Genomic DNA, 8,614 nt, shown 5'->3' on the forward strand with positions numbered 1-8,614 from the left:
CTGCCTGGAACAGTCTCCTCCCTTTCCTACTTCTCCTACTTGGCCCATTCATTGGCCTTTTAATTGTTTGCTCACTGGGACCTGTTATATTTAATAGGCTCATGTCATTTCTCAAACAACAAATTAACTCACTTATGGAAGACCAACACCCCTATACTGGTCTCACCTGAGGCGCTGAATTGGTTAGCCAGAGACTGGCAAGAGAGTCTGATGAACCCAATACCTATTCAGTCCTTCCATCTAAGACAGGAGGCCCATCATAGCTATGAGACTCTCCAATGACGGGTAAGAATGGACATATGGTTCCATAGACGACTCCAACCTAAGACAGGCACGATTCCCCCATGCCTTTTCCTCATCTCTCAAATTAAAACAGAGAAGGGGGATATGTGGGAAGCTGTGCACCAGCGAGTCTGCCGAGGTTTCTCAGAGAGCAAACAATTGCCATGATTGACTCCCCTTCAAAAACCTCACCTTCAAAACCTTGCTCTGATTGGCCACTAGAATCCCTCAGATTTGAATATCCAGCACCTCATGATTGGTCCAAAAGCAACCAATCATAACTCACCTTTTACAACCAATCACAGCCCAACTTTTACAACCAAACATGGCCCACCAGCATGTATATAACCACAATGCCTGGCCCAGAATTGCGAGGCTACCCTGAAGACCCTGAAGAGCTGGTACTGTGTCGTTTCCAGATGATCCGGAAGTCCCTGAAGAGCTGTAACACTACATCATCTCCTGAAGACCCTGAAGAGTTGTAACACTGCATTGTCTCCGGATGACCCTGAAGAGCTGTGACACTGCGTCTTCTCCAAGCTGCTCACAATAGACGACGCGACCCTGAAGAGTTGTAACACTGTGTCGTCTCCATGCTGTACTGTGCTGCCCACAATAAATGGATGTTCTGAAAACACTGTGTTGTCTCCATGTTGTAACACTGCATGCGTCATCTAAGCACCGCTCGTCCCATCTCTCATTCCTTCCCGCAAGAAACCTGTTCAACTGTCCCCCAGGTCGGGACAGTGCATATTCAGTTATCTTCATTTAGTCATTTTACAATGTACAGATATTTGTAATATGTGCGCAATGTAAATATATAAAATTTTTATTACACAATTTAACAAAAATTATCAGAAAAATTAAAAATATCTAGCTTTGTTCATTGAGCAAAATGTCCTCCAAATTCATTAAAAGTCATATTATTCCATTGTGGATGTAAATATTTATTTTAGTCATTTATCTGTTTTAGACTTAGGTGGTTTCTTTTTTTTTTTTTTTTTAAGAGGTTTTTGGTATAGGGTGTGTGCACTAGACAGACAGACAGAAACAGACAGAAGTGAGAAATCACCCCCCAGGGTAGATGGCCATGCTGCAATCCGTTCTCCTCCATTCTCCTCTTGGGATCTTGGGCATGCACCTACATGCGCCCCGAGTGAGTTTTAAGCCACTGGGTCTGGGACACGAACCACCATCGAGTACATGGGAGTCCAGCAACATAGCCATTACACTAACTGCTGGTCCCAAGACTTAGGTGGTTTCTATATCTTGGATATTGTGAATAATGCTTCAGTAAAAATTCCAGTCCAGCCATGTTATTCCACATGGTGGCATGTCAGAACATGGTGCTAGAAGCCATATGGTGACTATAACACAAATCCTCAGCCTGATTGGCCTGAAACATGCTGGCCATGCATGCAAAGTGCCAAAGGTGAGATGGGCTGGAAGACGAGTAAGTCGGATTCTGTGCAGGATGCTCCTTTTTTTCTCTCATACATACACATGCTGCATTACTTCCCAAAGACCCTATACCTAAACTTCTTACACACTATCTTCTCCTACATTTTATCTATTTTTCAGGATTTCTTCCTTTGTTTCTAACCGTCTCTGCCTTTATGGTAAGCACGTCTCCCTTTGAAGCCTCAGCCCGCCTCTCCCTGGGCTTTGTCAAAGCTCATTAAGATTGTTTGTATGAGGTAGAAATCTGCTTATACCTAGCATGAACAAGAGCTGGGCTTAAAATCATTGAAACAGAAAGGAAGTTGTGAGGATCAGCTCTTCCTTTGTCCATTGCATGGGCCCAGGAAAAATCAATTCTTCTTCTTTGATATAGAAATAGATGAAACACTTTCTTGATAAAATATTATGCCAAAGGGGGCCAGCAGGTGACATGATGGTTAAGGCTCTGGGCACTCCCACATGGCTGACCACAGTTTGAGTCCTGCTTTCTCGCTTTCCCTCTCTCTCTCTCTATGGTCAAATGAAAATAAATGAATAACTGAATAAAATTTATACACACACACATTTACATAATACAAAAGGATAGATAAAATGGAATGGCTCAGGTTGAAATTTACAAAGAATCTGAGGATAAGTGTGTGTGGATCACCTATACTTTTTAAAAATTTTTCAATTTTTTGAGAGATTTTTGCTATAGGGCATGTGCACTCACCAGAAATAGAGGGACAGAGAGAGATAGAAAGTGAGAAATCACCCCCCAGGGGGCATGGCCATGCCGTGATCCCTTCTTGTCCATTCTCTTCTCAGGATCTTGGGCATGCACGCACATGTGCCCAGCATGAATTTAAGCCACCGGGTCCAGAACTTGAATCTCAGTCAACTACATAGGAGTACAGCAACATAGCCATTATGCTAACTGCTGGTCCCACCTATACTTTTTTAAAAAAATTATAGTGTTCATTCATTCCATCTTCAATCATTTATTCACAATGTTCTCACTGCATGAATATCTGGGTTCAACAATGAGAGTGAAAGCACTGAGCAAAGTTCCTTCACTTCTCATGATTTTTTTCTTTTGCTTTGGAGTCTTTACTTTCCTGCAGTCCTAAGAGAACTGCATCAGCCTCTAGTATGGTTATGTCTGCTGTTGCTCCTAGGAACCTTAATTTGAGTTTCAGGTCTAATAGCCCCAGCTAGACCTGTTTCCTTTCTGGTATTTCTCTCCATCCATTTCTGGTCTTCTACATACACAATGAAACTTCCCACCAAAATCAATGTAAAGATCATTCTCTACAATGTAAAAGACTCACCCAATGACCAGTTTATCCTTGCCAGGTTCTATCTGTGTAAGAGGACAATGTCTCAGGTGGATGAGAAGGATTCTACATTTTTTGGAGGCTGTGGTTTGAGTTCCGCCTTCCTCTGCTGCTCCCAGTGCCTTTCTAATGCATTCTTGAAGCCACCTGGGTGCACCCTAAGCTCCCTGGAATCAGAACTCAAGTTCTCAGAAGCACTCTCAGTGCCTGTGCCCCCAAATGGCTGAGAGAACAGAAACACTCATAGAAAATGGCTCTGGGCAGCCACTACAGGGGTCTGACACAATGCCCCCATGACACCTTTGATCTTTGGCTTCCACAAGCATGTGGGTCAGGTAGCTGAGGTTGGAGAGATCTGCCCTCTGCTGCCTGGCTCACCAACATTCTTGTTTACAGGGAAGGCTGAGGTGTCTAATGATAGTACCCATAGAACCAAAGAAAGCTCCAATAGGGGTAAACAATAATGCATAATGGTAACCCAAGGTGATTATATTTAAAACATTCTAACTAAAAAGCCTCAGCAATTGTTTTACATAATTGCTAGTTTAGGCACTGGTGGTTAACAAAGAGCAACTTTGCATCCCAATGAACTTTTGTCACTGACTGCAGGTATGTGTGTACATGTGAAAATCTCAGGGAAAGCATCTTGAAGAGGTGTCACTGGCATCTACTTATTAGAAGTCAGGGATGTTTCAAAGCATCACAGCACACATAGAACATCCATCACCAAAATCATCTGCCCTGAAATGTCAATAGTGCATAATATAAGAAACCAGGTCTGAACTAATGGTTGTTAATTAAGTAAATGATTAGAGAAATGGCATTCAAATATTATGAAGTATCTGTCAACTGTAATATTTATGGGAACTCTGCTCTTAGCACTGTGAGGCCCCAGGGATTTTCCAAGTGTTAACTGACATGTTATCAAACTGAAAATCAACAACAGCAAGTTAAACAGTCCTCAACATTCAGATCTCAATCAATTACAGTATTGTCAGATTCAAGTAGAGCATTATGTCCTTGTGCATCTAAGCATCAAAATACTTTTCTGCTTCACTTTGAGAATATTTCCCAGATTTAGTTCCATTAGATCTGTTGTTGGGTCTGAGATTTTTGAAGAAACTCCTTGCATTTAAATAATGCTAATTGTGTGGTTCTAGTAGGTGGTGAGGTGGTTAAGGTGTTTGACTCCCATATGGCTGACCATGGTCAAGTCCCAGACTTGGCAGCTTGCTTTTTCACTTTCTCTTTCTCCGCCCCACCCCCTCATGGTGAGAGTATGTGCCCTGTAGCAAATTTAAAATTAATAATAATAAATAAGATTGAATAATTCTTTTTAAAAATAATCATGTTAATTGTGATATCTTTAGACTTTTTCCCCATTGCAGAGTTTTATCATATGTTTACCTGCTTTTTGATAGTGTTAAAGTATGATATACAGATCTGAGAATATGAAATCTACAAAATATGATTCTTATATCATATTTAATAATATACTGCATACATAATATTTACTTTCTTGCCCATCTATTTTTTTTGGTAACCAGATTCTCCCACAGATTAGATTAATAATAAAATATCTGACATGAGATATTTACTTTTTAGTTTTTAAAATATTTTTAAAAACTATTTGTTTTACTTGGTAGAGTGTATGTTCACTTGCCAAAAAGACATAGAAAGAGATGAAAGAGACAGAAAACACCCAAATGGGAAATGGCTATGTTGTAGTCCATTCTCCTCCATTTCTTCATGCCTTCATTATGGGGGGCAAGCATGCATACATGCCTAGTGTGCTTTCCATGTCCTCATCTAGAGTCCATACATGCCTAGTGTATTTTCTCAAGTTCTCACTCAGAGTCAAATCCAATTGCTAGATAAAACTAAAATATTCTCTCCAAATTCAATGATCTGAGTGCAAAGGTTTGGGTGTAATGGGGATATTCCATGTACAGACCCAATGGAACTATAATACTTGCTTCTACAAGGGTACCTAGCACCAGAATAATACTGCTAATTTATCTGTTTCACATGCAAACAAACATACAGTGTGGACTCTCTAGGGTGGAATTCAACATTAGATTGTGGGATTCATTCTTACTCTTCTATCATTTATGTGTCCTTATACCATGTTTATTTACTTTGTGTAGAAAAAACATAGTTTAAGCCGGGCTATGAAGGTGAGACATTATATGTCCCCACTTAACATATACCTTATGCCTGCATTCTATGACTGAAACTGATTGACTAATGGTTGAACAAACACAAGAGATGGGTGTGAATGTCAGACAAGGTGTATGTGGAGGAGTGGGGCCTAACGAAGGACATTTGGAGAAGGGATACAGAGGTAGAGCATTGACCAGATGGGGAGGTGTGGTGTTATCTGTTAAAGATATTTTGATCAACGGATCTGAGGAGAAATGTGCACATATAGAAATGGTCTCATTGTAAGCCAAACAATATGATTGAAAGTATATACAAAAAACAAATAATAAATAATGTGAAAAAAAAAGAAAAAACATAGTTTATATGCATCACTCTGTTGACAATAACGTGGTCTATTTCTAACAAAAAGATGGTATGTCAGGTCTGTCACTATGAACAAACTAGAATGTGACTGGAGTGGATGTATCTCTGACAATAATGTCAGAGAATTTCGGTACAGAGAACACTGTAGGCATTTAAGCAACTTTCATACATATTGCCAAAGGGTTTTCCAAAGTGGTTATATTAACTTAAATGTCCACTAGTCTTCCATATATGACATGATGTCCCAGAGCTTTGGAAGAATATGGTAATGCTGTCTTTTTCATTTTGGAAGAAATGACGTGTATATAAAACTACACTTTATCATCATGATTTTAATTAGTATTACCCAGAGGCTAAAAAGGTTAAATAAATATTTCTTTACACTTTTTCACAAATTATTGACTTTTCATTTGCCCTCATTTTTGTACCACTTATTTTAAATTTTGACCTGTTTTAAGTGTAGTTTTTTATTTTTGTATGTGATGGAATTTTTATGTATTCTGGTTTGATTTACTATACATGATATACATAATGCAAATATCTTGCCTACTCTCTGATTTTCTAGTCCCACTCTCTTCTTTTTAATTTTAATTTTGACTCTCTTATTATTTTTCTTTTTTAGTTTTCTGTGGTCTACAAGTGCATGCCAGAGTGAGGTGGAGGGGTTGGGGGTGAGGGAGAGAAAGTAAAAAAATTACTCCCCTGGGGGAATGGCCATAGTGCAATCCTATCTCGTCTATTCTCCTCTCTGGATTTTGGGAAAATATGCACACATTCCCAGCATGATTTTCTAGTCATCATTCTGAGACTTGAAGTGCACAGTCAGACATGTGGTATCCAGCCACCTTAATGTCCATGCCACCCACTGGCCCTAGTTGCTCTAAGTTACTGGAAAATTTTGATAAACAGAAGTACTTAAAATTTTTATGTAATTTATAACTTTCAGCTTTTTCTTTAGGTTTTACTGTATGAAAATTATTCTAGTCATTGAATGTACATCTGCTCTTTATTTTTTAACCAAAGCTAGGTTATTTTATACTTACAACTAATTATTGGAATAAACTACAACATAATAAAGGTCATATATATGACAAGCCCATACCTAACTTTATACTCAGTGGTGAAAAAAATGAAAGATTTTCTTTAAGGTTAGGAGAAAAATAAAGATGTCACCAGTTGTAGTCAACATAGTACTGAAGTCCTACTCAGAACAATTAGAAAAAAAAGAAAAAGTAAGGAATGTATATAGAAAAAAAAATAAAGTGAAATAATTTCTGATGATATAATCTTAATTATAAAAATTCCTGGAGGCTTCATGCATACACACAAAAGAACAATTAAGAAGTACTCAACAAATTCAGTGATGTTGCAATATACAAAAATAACATAAAAATTAGCAGGTTTTCTACAAACTAAAAGTTAACTATTAGAAAAATATTGACAGACCCAGCTGCAGGTCTTTGGCAAGCCAGGGACTCTAAGGCAGGGACATCACTGCCCCCTCACCTCACCTGCAGACCCCCAGCCCAAGCCTCTGCCCCCTAGGTAGATAGTTAGTATTTTCTGCTTTTGATTTCTGAGCCTCTTTATTCTCTTGTTAATTTCTTAGTCTTCCTCCTCCCACAGCCTGTCCTGTCTCCAGCAGCAGGCCACAGACCCAGCTGCAGGCCTTTGATGAAATCCTGTGCCCAGCATTAGCATGGCGTGCAACTTTTTCTTTATTTCTCTGTGGGTTTTTTTCCCCCTTTGGTGGTTTCACCTAATATCCTCTTCTCTTTATTTTTCACCCTGCCAGAGGAACTAGACAAGTCTATATTCAGATATCTGAAATTCCCTAGTAATATAACTTTATCTGGGATCTTCCCTTTTACTGATCATCCTGAGAAAAAGGAGATATTGCTTTTCAGACACCTCAGTAGAGTACCCCCCTTGAAACCAAATTGGTAAAAACAACAGAAGAGAGACTTAGACAAACATTAATTTGCAGCAAAAGGAAAACTCACTTACTCCTAGTCAGCAAAACCTTCCCATAAGAGGTATTCAAACTGAATACATCTTCCAATGGCTAGAAGTAGAAGAAGAGCCTCAGGTCTGAATAAACAAGGAAATATGTCTACAACAAAGGAAAATGGCAACTCCCCTTCATCTCTCATAAATATGGAGGACATAACCAAAATGTCAGACAAAGAATTTAGAACGTTCATGGTTACCAAATTCTATGAATTGGAACAGAAAGGAGACAACGAACTACAGGAGATTAGGAAGTACTTCCAGGACATTAAAGAAGAAATGAACACTCTGAGAAAGAATCAGGTGGAACTATTAGAGATAAAGTCTGTAGTACAGGAAATCAAAAACTCTCTTGAAAGTATTAAAAGTTGATTAGACCATGCTGAAGACCGAATCTCTGATGTAGAAGATAAAACCTCTGATATAGAAAAAAACAGCAAAAAGACAGAGAAAAATAACAACAACAACAAAAGAGGATAATATACGAGAAATACTAGACTCCATTAGAGGCCCAAACATCAGAATAATTGGCATCCCAGAAGGTGAAGAAACTAATAACAGCATGGAAAATCTATTCCATGAAATCCTGGAAGAAAATTTCCCTAGTCTAGAGGCACTCAATCATCCAGACCCAAGAAATACAAAGGACCCCAAATAGAATCAATTCTAGAAGATCTTCCCTAAGGCACATCTTAGCCAGACTGTTCAAGACTACAGATAAAGACATGATACTAAAACTGGCAAGAGAGAAATGAGAAGTGACGTACAAAGGCCATCTCATCAGGCTAACACCAGACCTTTCACTGGAAACAATGCTAGCAAGGAAAGAATGGGAAGACGTATTGAAAGTTTTAAGAAAGAAACAATTTCAACCAAGACTATTAAATCCTGCAAGATAATACTTCATATGAGAAAAAAGCTGAAGACCGAATCTCTGAGGTAGAAGATAAAACCTCTGATATAGAAAAAAACAGCAAAAAGACAGAGAAAAATAACAACAACAACAAAAGAGGATAATA

At 38.6% G+C, this 8,614-nt stretch overlaps 1 pseudogene; it reads right to left on the bottom strand.

Annotated features, from left to right (window-relative positions):
- Window positions 1-2,795: 2,795 nt before the first annotated feature.
- Window positions 2,796-3,354, bottom strand: LOC102474989 (28S ribosomal protein S28, mitochondrial pseudogene; annotated as a pseudogene).
- Window positions 3,355-8,614: the final 5,260 nt, after the last annotated feature.

This window comes from Tupaia chinensis, unplaced genomic scaffold, assembly GCF_000334495.1.
Source record: "Tupaia chinensis unplaced genomic scaffold, TupChi_1.0 Scaffold149306_1, whole genome shotgun sequence".
NCBI lineage: Eukaryota > Metazoa > Chordata > Mammalia > Scandentia > Tupaiidae > Tupaia > Tupaia belangeri.